This window comes from Loxodonta africana, chromosome 17, assembly GCF_030014295.1.
Source record: "Loxodonta africana isolate mLoxAfr1 chromosome 17, mLoxAfr1.hap2, whole genome shotgun sequence".
Classification (NCBI taxonomy): domain Eukaryota; kingdom Metazoa; phylum Chordata; class Mammalia; order Proboscidea; family Elephantidae; genus Loxodonta; species Loxodonta africana.
Genome location: NC_087358.1, coordinates 52,831,597 through 52,846,837, shown reverse-complemented (window position 1 = coordinate 52,846,837; position 15,241 = coordinate 52,831,597).

Genomic DNA, 15,241 nt, shown 5'->3' with positions numbered 1-15,241 from the left:
AACTTACTTCAAAAAGCAGCTTTTCTATGTCAAGGACAGGAACACCTTGTAGGATTCATTGGTCCATGCTTCCATGTAGCCTCTCAACCTAATCATTCTGAAATCATCGCTGACCACTAACGAAAGCTGCAGAAAGCACTTCCTCATTCTTTGTAAACATCTTATGTCTTCTTGCAATTTATTAGTGGGGCTTCTGGGTCACAAAAAGATGAAGTGTTTCTTTAAAATCCTTTCCTAAATGAGAAAAGAAATTCAAATATATTTGCCTGAAACTCTAAAAAGGTTAACTTTAAGGAAAGAAATCTATTCATTTTACAAATTCACAATTATCCATTCATGACCTTGTAAATCCGTTTTCTTCATTCTGTGGAATAAATTAAGCATTGAGCTATACAGATGGTCATTCATATAGTCCTGATTTAAAAAATTTTTTGCTGAAATAAAAGCTATGACATTGACATTGAGTCAATTCCAATTCATGTTGACCCTGTAGGACAGGGTAGAACTGCCCCATAGCGTTTCCAAGGCTGTCATCTTTATGGAAGTTGGCTGCCACATCCTTCTCCCGTTGAACAGCTGACATTTTGGTTAGCAGTCGAGTGCTTAACAACTGCACCACCAGGGCACCTTTAAATATTTTGTAATTAGCTTAAATTGTTAAACAGTTAGCAAATTCAATTTGTAAAATCAGCCTATGAACAAAAGTCCAAGGAAAGTTAGAAAACCAGGAAACACTCTACAGACTTGTGACCCTGCTTCCCCTCTTATCTAGGCTGGCCCTTATCAAAGTTTGCCAGTGAATCCCATTGCCCTTTCTACTAGTAAGTACATATGCCTTTCTTTTTTTTTTTTTTTTTCTCTTTTAATTCCATTCCCAGGCATGTGGACTCTTTTTCACCTATATTTGCTCTCAGCTGAACGTCAGATCATTCTTTTTGAAGTGTTAACTGATAACTGCAGTTACCTATGTATGACTTACTTTCTCATTAGCTCTTCAGAGACTACAGTGCTGTCATGTAAAAATGAAATCTTGAAATACAACTCCTTAAACACTCAACAGAAATTAAAGTCAAATGACAAATTTTGGTCAAGAAAGTTCTTTGGTATAAACTATGCCGCAGAATTAGCTATATTCTATTTTTATTTGAAAGGCTTGACTAGATTCCGCAGTTACCCAGGAGCAGTAGAAATAAGACTAAAGAATGATTAATAATAAGAAGAATAACAACAGCTAACAGGCATATGCAATTATTTCCTATTTGCCCTCCCAGATCCATTCTCACCTTCTCCACTTTGCTTTGTGTCTGGACAGCCTGAGGCCTAAGGGTTTTATCATCATTTTGACTTCCTTGTCCTTTGGTTTCCAGTTGATCACAGCCAATGAGAGAAATAAGCAAGATGTTGAAGGGAGAAGTGAGAGGGTAGCCAGCTATTTATTACCCTGCTCCCTCTCTACTTCAACCCAGTAGTCATGGAGTGGCTTTGTCTCTCTAGAAGTGTCAGAGGCTTTTCAGGTCTCAGGCTCTGGGAACAATATTTGGCCTAGAGGTGGAAGTAGCTTCCTGCTACTGCTAGTCCCTGTGTATTCAACATGTCTTATTGGTTACTTTTCCCTGGGACACACATCTGTAAACTGTCTCATCATGGTTATTATTTTTTCTAGTTAAATAATGACACAATAAATGGTACCAGGATCAGCCCCCAAAAATGGCTCTCTGGGATTGTACTGTTCATGTATCTAATAAAACAAAAGTGACCTCCTTGCTGGTATGTGAGTGATAGGATCTGCAATCTGTGGAATGCAGTGACATCACCACCATCCAAATTTTATATTTAAAAAAAAAAAAGTTATGACATGAAATGTAATGGTTGTAGAAGGCTAGACTGTGGTTCTGATCCTTATGATGACGATGGTGAGTACAATAATTGTGGCATGACATATTTAATTGTGGTAAAAATATTACAGTAAGAAAAAGAATTAAGGTTAGTTCCTTAAAATTTCAACTCCTTGTTGTTAGTTGCCACCAAGTCAGTACTCAACTCATGGCAACTACATGGACAACAGGATCAGATCATTGTGATTCACAGGGTTTTTGTCGGCTGGTACTTTGGAAGTAGATCACTAGGACTTTCTTCCTAGTCTGTCTTAACCTGGAATCTCTGCTGAAACCTCTTCAGTGACACAGCAACATGCAAACCTCCACTGACAGATAAGTGGCGGCTGCACTTGAGGTACATTGGTTGGGAATAGAACCCAGGTCTTCGACATGGAAGGCAAGAATTCTACTGCCGAGCCACCACTGCCCCGAGGTAAAATATATACACACATAAATGCATTTATATTTGTATATGGATAACATATCTCCAGAACACTATGCTTTGATAGAAAGGAAAGAAAGTGGATAACTGGGGGGACAGGGGTGGAAGAGATACTTTTTTCTCTATATGCATATTTTTTTCCTTGGAATTTTGGACCATGGAAACATGAAACATGCTACATTAAGAGTTATTTTAAAAAGTAAGTTAAGGAGGGTGGGGCCAAGATGGCGGACTAGGTGGACGCTGCCGCAGATCCCTCTTGCAACAAAGACTCGGAAAAACAAGGGAATCGATCACATACATAACAATCTACGAACTCTGAACAGCAAGCACAGACTTAGAGACGGAAAACGAACAAATACGGGCAGACAGCGACCATTTTCAGAACTAGGAGCCAGCGTACCAGGCAGGTGACCTTCGGAGCCCGATCTGGGGCAGAGCCCAGGGGGGCAGACGGCACAGACGGGGGGCCCAGCCCTTCCCCCCCCGAACCCATCCCGGGAGGAAGTCTAGCTGGTTGGCGTGGGCGGCGTAGTGGCGCAGCCAGAGGGAGAAGAAACCGGGAGGTAGTGACTGATATTGGAGCGGGGAGAACAGCGTCCCAGCTGGGGACCCGTCCCGCCGGGAGTTTGGCAGGAAGTGGGCGGGGCACGAGCGGGGGGGGAGGTCAGCTATATTTCCCTAAAGCGACCACGGGGCGGGGCCCACACGTTCGTGCAGGACGACGCCCACCCAGTCTGCGCGTGCGGCACGACGAACCGGAGGGAGAAATCCCCGGAAGTGACTGGTCTCAGAGTGGGGAAAACAGTGTCCCAGACGGGGAGCCATTCCGCTGGGATTTGGGCACATGCGCGGGCGGGGCGTGAGCACGGGGTCCAATTATATTCCCCTGAATTGACCCAGGGGGCGGGCCCACCTGGTCGTGAGGATGACACCCACCCAGATCGCGCGTGTGGCGTGGCGCACGGGAGGGAGAAACCCCCGTAAGTGACTGGTCTCGGACCGGGGAAAGCAGCATCCCAGCCGGTGAGCCGTCCCGCTGGGATTTGGGCGCACGCGCAGGCGGGGCGCGAGCGCAGGGTCCAATTATATTCTCCTGAATAGACCCTGGGGGCGGGCCCACCCGTTCGTGTGGGAGACGCCCACCCAGTGCACGAGAGCGGTGCCGTGCACTGGAGGGAGTAGTCCCCGGGAGGAAGTGACTGGTCTCCGAGGAGGGAAAGCAGTGTCCTAGCCAGGAAGCCGTCCCGCCCAGATTTTGGCTGACGGGGGCGGACTGTGAACGTGGTGTTCAGCTCTATATTCTGTGGTGCTACACTCCCACCTCTCTGATCCCTCCCCCACCCTCCCCAGGCGGCTCCATTAACATCCGAATACCCGGAGACAGAGGGAGAATTCAGATAGGGATCTGACGGCATTTTTTTTTAGCTGATTACCTGGAAAATCTAGTTTCCCAGTGATGGCTCGGAGACAGCAGTCCATATCAAACCACATAAAGAAACAGACCATGACAGCTTCTCCAACCCCCCAAACAAAAGAATCAAAATCCTTCCCAGATGAAGATACAATCCTGGAATTATCAGATACAGAATATAAAAAACAAATTTACAGAATGCTTAAAGATATCACAAATGAAATTAGGATAAATGCAGAAAAAGCCAAGGAACACACTGATAAAACTGTTGAAGAACTCAAAAAGATTATTCAAGAACATAGTGGAAAAATTAATAAGTTGCAAGAATCCATACAGAGATAGCATGTAGAAATCCAAAAGATTAACAATAAAATTGCAGAATTTGACAACGCAATAGAAAGTCAGAGGAGCAGACTCGAGCAATTAGAATGTAGACTGGGACTACTGGAGGACCAGGGAATCAACACCAACATAGCTGAAAACAAATCAGATAAAAGAATTAAAAAAAATGAAGAAACCCTAAGAATCATGTGGGACTCTATCAAGAAGGATAACTTGCAAGTGATTGGAGTCCCAGAACAGGGAGGGGGGACAGAAAACACAGAGAAAATAGCTGAAGAACTCCTGACACAAAACTTCCCTGACATCATGAAAGACGAAAGGATATCTATCCAAGATGCTCATCGAACCCCATTTAAGATTGATCCAAAAAGAAAAACACCAAGACATATTATCATCAAACTTGCCAAAACCAAAGACAAACAGAAAATTTTAAAAGCAGCCAGGGAGAAAAGAAAGGTATCCTTCAAGGGAGAATCAATAAGAATAAGTTCAGACTACTCAGCAGAAACCATGCAGGCAAGAAGGGAATGGGACGACGTATACAGAGCACTGAACGAGAAAAACTGCCAGCCAAGGATTATATATCCAGCAAAACTCTCTATGAAATATGAAGGAGAAATTAAGATATTTACAGATAAACACAAGTTTACAGAATTTGCAAAAACTAAACCAAGACTGCAAGAAGTGCTAAAGGAGATTGTTTGGCCTGATGACCAATAATATCAGGTACCAGCACAATACAAGGTCACAGAACAGAACGTCCTGATATCAACGCAACTCAAATAGGGAAAGCACAAAAACAAACAAATTAAGACTAATTCTAAAAAATAAATAAATAAACAAAATAATACACATAACAGGAAATCATGGAAACCAATAGATAAACGATCGCAATAATCAAAAAGAGGGACTAAATATAGGAGGCATTGAACTGCCAGATGGAGAGGGATACAAGGCGATATAGAAGGATACAAGTTAGGTTTTTAATTAGAAAAATAGGGGTAAATAATAAGGTAACCACAAAAAGGAATATCAATTCCATAACTCAAGAAAAAAGCCAAGAAAAACGTAACGACTCAACAAACACAAAGTTAAACATTATGAAAATGAGGATCTCACAAGCTACTAAGAAAAACGTCTCTGCACAAAAAAGCATGTGGAAAAGTGAAATGGCCAACAACACACATGAAAAGGCATCAAAATGACAGCACTAAAAACTTATTTATCTATAATTACGCTGAATGTAAATGGACTAAATGCACCAATAAAGAGACAGAGAGTCACGGACTGGGTAAAGAAACACGATCCATCTATATGCTGCCTACAAGAGACACACCTTAGACTTAGAGACACAAACAAACTAAAACTCAAAGGATGGAAAAAAATATATCAAGCAAACAATAAGCAAAAAAGAAGAGGAGTAGCAATATTAATTTCTGACAAAATAGACTTTAGACTTAAATCCGCCACAAAAGATAAAGAAAGGCACTATATAATGATAAAAGGGACAATTGATCAGGAAGACATAACCATATTAAATATTTACGCACCCAATGACAGGGCTGCAAGATACATAAATCAAATTTTAACAGAATTGAAAAGTGAGATAGACACCTCCACATTTATAATAGGAGATTTCAACACACCACTTTCGGAGAAGGACAGGACATCCAGTAAGAAGCTCAATAGAGACACAGAAGACCTACTTACAACAATCAACCAACTTGACCTCATTGACTTATACAGAACTCTCCACCCAACTGCTGCAAAATATACTTTCTTTTCTAGTGCACATGGAACATTCTCTAGAATAGACCACATATTAGGTCATAAAACAAATCTTTGCAGAATCCAAAACATCGAAATATTACAAAGCATCTTCTCAGACCACAAGGCAATGAAGCTAGAAATCAATAACAGAAAAACTAGGGAAAAGAAATCAAATACTTGGAAAATGAACAATACCCTCCTGAAAAAAGACTGGGTTATAGAAGACATCAAGGAGGGAATAAGGAAATTCTTAGAAAGCAATGATAATGAAAATAGTTCCTATCAAAACCTCTGGGACACAGCAAAAGCAGTGCTCAGAGGCCAATTTATATCGATAAATGCACACATACAAAAAGAAGAAAGAACCAAAATCAGAGAACTGTCCCAACAACTTGAACAAATAGAAAGTGAGCAACAAAAGAACCCATCAGGCACCAGAAGAAAACAAATAATAAAAATTAGAGCTGAACTAAATGAATTTAAAAAAAAGAAAAAGAGAAAAACAATTGAAAGAATTAACAAAGCCAAAAGCTGGTTCTTTGAAAAAATTAACAAAATTGATAAACCATTGGCTAGACTGACTAAAGAAAAACAGGAAAGGAAACAAATAACCCAAATAAGAAACGAGAAGGACCACATCACAACAGAACCAAATGAAATTAAAAGAATCATTTCAGATTACTATGTAAAATTGTACCCTAACAAATTTGAAAACCTAGAAGAAATGGATAAATTCTTGGAACAATACTACCTACCTAAACTAACACATTCAGAAGTAGAACAACTAAATAGACCCACAACAAAAAAAGAGATTGAAACAGTAATCAAAAAACTTCCAACAAAAAAAAGTCCTGGCCCAGACGGCTACACTGCAGAGTTCTACGAAACCTTCAGAGAAGACTTAACACCATTACTATTGAAGGTATTTCAAAGCATAGAAAAAGATGGAATACTACCCAACTCATTCTATGAAGCTACCATCTCCCTGATACCAAAACCAGGTAAAGACATTACAAAAAAAGAAAATTTTAGACCTATATCCCTCATGAACATAGATGCAAAAATCCTCAACAAAATTCTAGCCAATAGAATCCAACAACACATCAAAAAAATAATTCACCCTGATCAAGTGGGATTTATACCAGGTATGCAAGGCTGGTTTAATATCAGAAAAACCATTAATGTAATCCATCACATAAATAAAACAAAAGATAAAAACCACATGATCTTATCAATAGATGCAGAAAAGGCATTTGACAAAGTTCAACACCCATTTATGATAAAAACTCTTACCAAAATAGGAATTGAAGGAAAATTCCCCAACATAATAAAGGGCATCTATGCAAAGCCAACAGCCAATATCACTCTAAATGGAGAGAACCTGAAAGCATTTCCCTTGAGAACGGGAACCAGACAAGGATGCCCTTTATCACTGCTCTTATTCAACATCGTACCTGAAGTCCTAGCCAGGGCAATTAGGCTAGACAAAGAAATAAAGGGTATCCAGATTGGTAAGGAGGAAGTAAAGCTATCACTATTTGCAGATGACATGATCGTATACATGGAAAACCCTAAGGAATCCTCCAGAAAACTACTGAAACTAATAGAAGAGTTTGGAAGTGTCTCAGGATATAAAATAAACATACAAAAATCACTTGGATTCCTCTACATCAACAAAAAGAACACCGAAGAGGAAATAACCAAATCAATACCATTCACAGTAGCCCCCAAGAAGATAAAATACTTAGGAATAAATCTTACCAAGGATGTAAAAGACCTATACAAAGAAAACTATAAAACTCTGCTACAAGAAATTCAAAAGGACATACTTAAGTGGAAGAACATACCCTGCTCATGGATAGGAAGACTTAACATAGTAAAAATGTCTATTCTACCAAAAGCCATCTATACATATAACGCGCTTCCAATCCAAATACCAATGTCATACTTTAAGGGGATAGAGAAACAAATCACTAATTTCATATGGAAGGGAAAGAACCCCCGGATAAGCAAAACATTACTGAAAAAGAAGAAGAAAGTGGGAGGCCTCACTCTACCTGATTTCAGAACCTATTATACAGCCACAGTAGTCAAAACAGCCTGGTACTGGTACAACAACAGGCACATAGACCAATGGAACAGAATTGAGAACCCAGATATAAATCCATCCACGTATGAGCAGCTGATATTTGACAAAGGACCAGTGTCAGTCAATTGGGGAAATGATAGCCTTTTTAACAAATGGTGCTGGCATACCTGGATATCCATTTGCAAAAGAATGAAACAGGACCCATACCTCACACCATGCACAAAAACTAACTCCAAGTGGATCAAAGACCTAAACATAAAGACTAAACTGATAAAGATCATGGAAGAAAAAAGAGGGACAACCCTAGGAGCCCTAATACAGGGCATAAACAGAATACAAAACATTACCAAAAATGTTGAAGAGAAACCAGATAACTGGGAGCTCCTAAAAATCAAACACCTATACTCATCTAAAGACTTCACCAAAAGAGTAAAAAGACCACCTACAGACTGGGAAAGAACTTTCAGCTATGACATCTCAGACCTGCGCCTGATCTCTAAAATCTACATGATTCTGTCAAAACTCAACCACAAAAAGACAAACAACCCAATCAAGAAGTGGACAAAGGAGATGAACACACATTTCACTAAAGGAGATATTCAGGCAGCCAACAGATACATGAGAAAATGCTCTCGATCATTAGCCATTAGAGAAATGCAAATTAAAACTACAATGAGATTCCATCTGACACCAACTAGACTGGCATTAATCCAAAAAACACAAAATAATAAATGTTGGAGAGGCTGTGGAGAGATTGGAACTCTCATACACTGCTGGTGGGAACGTAAAATGGTACAACCACTTTGGAAATCCATCTGGCATTATCTTAAACAGAAATAGAACTACCATACAACCCAGAAATCCCACTCCTCGGAATATACCCTAGAGATACAAGAGCCTTCACACAAACAGATATATGCACACCCATGTTTATTGCAGCTCTGTTTACAATAGCAAAAAGCTGGAAGCAACCAAGATGTTCGTCAACGGACGAATGGGTAAATAAATTGTGGTATATTCACACAATGGAATACTACGCATCGATACAGAACAGTGACGAATCTCTGAAACATTTCATAACATGGAGGAATCTGGAAGACATTATGCTGAGCGAAATGAGTCAGTTGCAAAAGGACAAATATTGTATAAGACCACTATTATAAGATCTTGAGAAATGGAAAAAACGGAGAAGAATACATACTTTTGTGGTTACAAAGGGGGGAGAGAGGGAGGGAGGGAGAGGGCTTTTTATTGATCAATCTGTAGATAAGAACTGCTTTGGGTGAAGGGAAAGACAACACTCAATACAAGGAAGGTCAGCCTAATTGGACTGGACTAAAAGCAAAGAGGTTTCTGGGATAAAATGAAAGCTTCAAAGGTCAGCGGAGCAGGGGCTGGGGTCTGGGGAACTTGGTTTGAGGGGACTTCTAAGTCAATGGGCAAAATAATTCTATTATGAAAACATTCTGCATCCCACTTTGAATTGTGGCGCCTGGGGTCCTAAATGCCAACAAGCGGCCATCTAAGATACATCAATTGGTCTCAACCCACCTGGAGCAAAGGCAAAGGAAGAACACCAAGGTCACACGACAACTAAGAACCCAAGAGACAAAAGGGGCCACATAAGCCAGAGACCTACATTATCCTGAGACCAGAAGAACTAGTTGGTGCCCGGCCACAATCGACGTCCGCCCTGTCAGGGAACACAACAGACAACTTCTGAGGGAGCAGGAGACCAATGGGATACAGACCCCAAATTCTCATGAAAAGAATATACCTAATGGTATGATTGAGACTAGAGGAATCCCAGAGACAATGCTCCCCAGGACGTCTGATGACACAGGACAGGAACCATCCCCGAAGACAAATCATCAGGCATGAAAAGGACTGGTCAGTGGGGGGGAGAGAGATGCCGATGAAGAGAGAGCTAATTAAATCAGGTGGACACTGGAGAGTGTGTTGGCAACTCTTGACTGGAGGGGGGATGGGAAGATAGAGAGAGAGGGAAGATGGCAAAATTGGCACGAAACGAGAGACTGAAAGGGCTGACTCAATAGGGGGAGAGCAAGTGGGAGAAGGGAGTAAGATGTATGTAAACCTACATGTGACAGACTGATTGGAATGGTAAATGTTCACTTGAAGCTTAATAAAAATTAATTTAAAAAAAAAAAAGTAAGTTAAAAGAATCACAAGATAAATACTAATGTAATAAGGGTATAGAGTTCATGAAAATATTAACTCATATTCATTATTCTTTCAAAATAAAATTAACATTCTTATTTTTCTGAATGTAAAGAAAATATATACCTTAAATTTAAGTAATTTGGAAAAATATAAAGAAAGTAAAATCTATCCCCCAAAGGTACCCAGCATTACTATTTTGTGAAACTTTTAAACATTCCTTACCTCTTTAAAATTTGGGGTGGGCTTTTATTTAATGAAACCCTGGTGGCGTCGTGGTTAAGAGCTACAGCTGCTAACCAAAATGTCAGCAGTTCAAATCCATCAGGCGTGCCTTGGAAACCATATGGGGCAGCTCTACTCTATCCTATAGGGTTGCTAAGAGTGGCAATCGACTCAACGGCAACGGGTTTTTTTTTTTTTTTTAATTATTATTGCAGTGTAACTTACATAGTTAAGAGCACAAATGTTAATTGTGCAGCTCAATCAACTTTCACAAAATGAATACACCTATGTAAACAGCACCCACCTCAAGAAATAAAACAATGCTCTTCCACAAGAAACCATCCATTTAGTCCCATTCCAGCCACTATCCCTCCCAAGTATATCCACTATCCTGCTATAGGAATTCTGAATGACTTGGGCAGAAAAAGAAGTATATAACAATTTTTTTCTTCAAGAGGTCATTGGACAAGGGCTCAAAGATGTATATGGATATTCAGAGCAGAATTGTTGGTAATAGCAAAAAATGGAAAACAACTGAAAACCCCATCAATGATATACCTGTACCCATTGTCATCAAGTTGATTGTGACTCATAGCAACCCTACAGAACAGAGTAGGACTGCCCCATATGGTTTCCTAGGAGTGGCTGGTGGATTCGAATTGCTGACCTTTTGGTTAGCAGCCAGGTTCTTAACCCCTGTGACGCCAGAGCTCCATCAATAATATAAGGGTTGAAAATCTGCAATATATCTATGCAATGGAATTCCATTATCCGTTCAAAAATGATCCTGTATATATTCTGTTTGACTGAGCAATTTCATTCCTTAGTATATATCCAACAGAAATGGTATAGAGGCTCACAAAAGACATTATAAAAATGGCATGGATTAAGAATCATAAAATCTATATGATACTTGGTTGGGTGTTTTAGTTTAGATTTCTCCATAAGAAGACTCAAATTAAGAGTTTAAGCTCATGTAAATGTTTTGGAGATAGTCCCAGAAGCACAGTGAGAGAGTATGGAAATAAAACAAAGAATGTAAGAAAGCTCATAAAATATACATTAATGCCAGGTTACCACTGTGGTCAGCTAAGTCTCAATTCCATTTGGGACTCCCTGGGAAATTAAATAGAACAATAGCCATACAATCCACATCGAATGGATTCTGAAGGCCAAGAAAGCTGGGATATTTGATACCAAAACACCCATCGTTCATTGTTTTAACTCTTCTGGGATGTTAAATTTCTGCAACATTGGCTTGCTCCTCATGGAAGTACACTCTCAGGCAGAGAGTTACAGATGCTTGAGTTAGGAAGCATTGGCAAATAAGGGAATTTCAACTGAAGATGGGCATAAACTCTGGAGTGTGCTGAGGGCAAATGAGCAGAAACTGACAGGATCTGCTTCAGTAATCTTAAACATAGTGCTCTTGTAGCCATAAGGCAGACAGAGCTGAGGATTAGGCCCAAATCCCACTTTTGTGGTTTGTAGAGTTGTAAATCCTGTTAAATCTACAACTCATCAAGTCTTTTGTACCACTATGAAAGCATTGGTTGGGAGTTAAAGGAATCATAAGACTTGAACTGTCACTGAGTAGTGCAGACGGTTAATATGCCCTGCTCTAATAAAAATTTTGCATATTTGAGTCCACCCAGAGACACCTTTGAAAAAAGGTCTGGTGACCTACTTCCAAAAATCAGCCACCGAAAACCCTATGGAGCCCAGTTCTACTCTCACACACATAGGGTCACTATGAGCAAGAGTCAACTTGACGGCAATCGGTACTAGTACTGGTAAGACATAAACTAGAGACTTTAGGGAGTTACATAGGGAACCTCAACCCATACATTCCTAAAACTTCCTTGCTGGTGAAAGAAGCTGTCTCTCCGATGCTCAATTCTTTCAGAAGGAAATAACATTTCCTTGAATAAAGATCTTTCAATGATTGTTATACAAAACCCACACACACCACCCATCCTCACTTCAGTGCCCACAACAAGAGTCAAAGATCAGCGCATTGCAAAGAGAATTACATAGTCTTCTCTGAAAAGAGATAGCACATATAGCAAATCAACAGCAGGATCTTGTGAACTCATACAATAGATGCCTGGAGATCACGTGTGGCAATGGACTCTATAGGGGTTGGAGGTGGGAAGGTGAAATATAATATTCATTTGGAAAATTTATCTATATGGTTACCAGGAATTTGACATTTTTTGTGTGTCTTAGGCTGGGTTCTCTAGAAAAGCAAAACCAGTGAAACATATGTATAGATAGAAAGAGAGAGACAGGGAGAGAGAGAGAGAGATTTAGCTCAAGGGTTAGGCATGAGGCTGGAGGCTTCTCCTGACTCACATAGCTACAAGGGCTGACAAACCCAAGTTTGGCAGATCAGATGGCAGGCTGTTGACCCACGGGCTGTGGAGGCTGATGAATTCAAGATTGGCAGGTAAGATGGTAGGCTGGTGGCTTCCAAGCTGTGGAGGCCAACAAATCCCAAGATCAGCAGGTAAGACAGCAGGCCACTAGCTCAAGTCCCAAGAACTAGACATCAAATGATGATGTGGATGCAGGATTCAGAGCAAGTGAGCTTTGCCAGAATATCTGTATATATTGGATGCAGGCAGCACCACCACGGAAACTCCCCTTTCAACTGATTGGCTGCTCACCTTAGATCCTAAGACGTGACAGGACTACGTCAAATCAAAAAATGAAGAATGACTACATCATTACGTAACTGCCAAACCACTAAGAAACATGACCCAGCCAAGCTGACTGACCCACAACTTTAACCATTACATGGTATTAACTTGATCACCAGAAAACAGTTTGTTTTAATAATTCCTTTTGTTGAACCATTGAAATCTGTCATCAAAAGTGGCTTAGAATCAATAAAGTTGAGGCAAAGAGTTCCCTGGCAGGTTATGGAGTATTAAGTAGAAACACTTGGGGGAGGGGTAGGCATGCCTGAGTGATTTCATTAGGAGCAATCTTCTTGGCCACTACCTAAGCGTGCCTATTATGACAGGCATGGACATTCTTTTCACCAGGGCATTAAGAAACACATTGTGGGGAGAAGCACTAAATCACTGAAAAATACTGTTTCGGCTGTGGTCTGTCAGTTGGGGTTGATGGCGGGAGATACTTCCATATCACTGTGCTCTTTGATTTTGGCAATCGTTTCCCTGAGAGATAAAGGGCAAGTGATAGCACTTAATCATTAGAAACAAGGTGGGAGTGATTGCCACAATAATCCACAGGGACAAAGTGGAAATTAGTACTTTCACATTCAGGGATCTGTGGCAATGTGTAGCTAAATTCAGGGTGCTTGGGAATGAAATAGATGGCAGCATGCTAAGGTGCTATTGGATCTATATAACGAGATCAATTGTTGGTCTATTAAAGAGACCTCAGGTTGAAAGGTGCTCAAAGTATGAGTAGGCAAGAGCTGCCTCCTCATAGTAGAGTCAACCTTACCAATGAGGATGGAGTAAAGCTTTCAGGACCTTCATTTGCTGATGTGGCATGACTCAAAATGAGATGAAATGGCTGCAAACATCCATTAATAATCAGAAGGTAGAAGGTACCAAGCAGGAATCTAGAAAAACTGGAAGTTGTTAAAAATGAAATGAAACACTTGACAATAGGTATCTAGGCATTAGTGAGCTGAGATGGACTGGTATTGGCCATTTTGATCCAGACAATCGTGTACATATATGGCCTGGAACAACAAATTAAAGAGGAGCTGCATCACATTCACGGTTGAAAAGAACATTTCAAAATCTATTATGCAGTACAGTGCTGTCAGTGATAGGATAATATCCACACACCTACAAGGAAGACCAGTTGATAAAGCTATTATTCAAATTTATGCACCAACCACTAAGGCTAAAGATGAAGGAATTGAAGATTCTTACCAACTTATGCAGTCCGAAATTGATCAAATATGCAATTGAGAAGCATTGATAATTAGCGGTGATTCGAATGTGAAAGTTGGAAATAAAGAAGGATCAGTAGTTGGAAAATATGACCTTGGTGGAGATTGTACGATAGAAATTTGCAAGACCAATGACCTATGCATTGCAAACATATTTTTTTCAACAGTGTAAACAGTGATCATATATGTGGACCTCACCAGATGGGATACACAGGAATCAAATTGACTACATCTGTGGAAAGAGACAATGGAGAAGCTCAATATCATCAGTCAGAACAGGGCTGGGCAGCTGACAGCAGAGCAGACCATCAATTGCTCATATGCAAGTCCAAGCTGAAGCAGGAGAAAATTAAAACAAGTCTCCGAGACCTCTGGTATGAACTTGAAGATATTCCACATGAATTTACAGACCATCTCAAGAATATAGTTGACACATTTAACACTAATGACCAAAGACCAGGCTAATTGTGGGATGACATCATACATGAAGAAGGCAGAAAGTCATTAAAAAGACAGGAAAGAAAGAAAAGACCAAAATGAATACCATAAGAGACCCTGGAACCTGATTTTGAATGAAGAGTAATTAAAGTGTACAGAAGCAATGATGAAGTTAAAGAGCTGAACAGAAGATTTCAAAGGGCAGCTCGAGAAGGCAAAGTAAAGTATTATAATGAAATGTGCAAAGACCTGGAGTTAGCAAAACAAAAGAGAAGAACACGGTCAGCGTTTCTCAAGATTAAAGAACTGAAGAAAAAATTCAAGCTTTGAGTTGTAATATAGAAGGATTCTATGGGCAAAATATTGGACAATTTAGGAAGCATCAAAAGAAGATGGAAAGACTTACTCCAACAAGGATGGCATTAATACAAAAAACACAAAATAATAAATGTTGGAGAGGTTGTGGAGAGACTGGAACACTTATACACTGCTGGTGGGAATGTAAAATGGTACAACCACTTTGGAA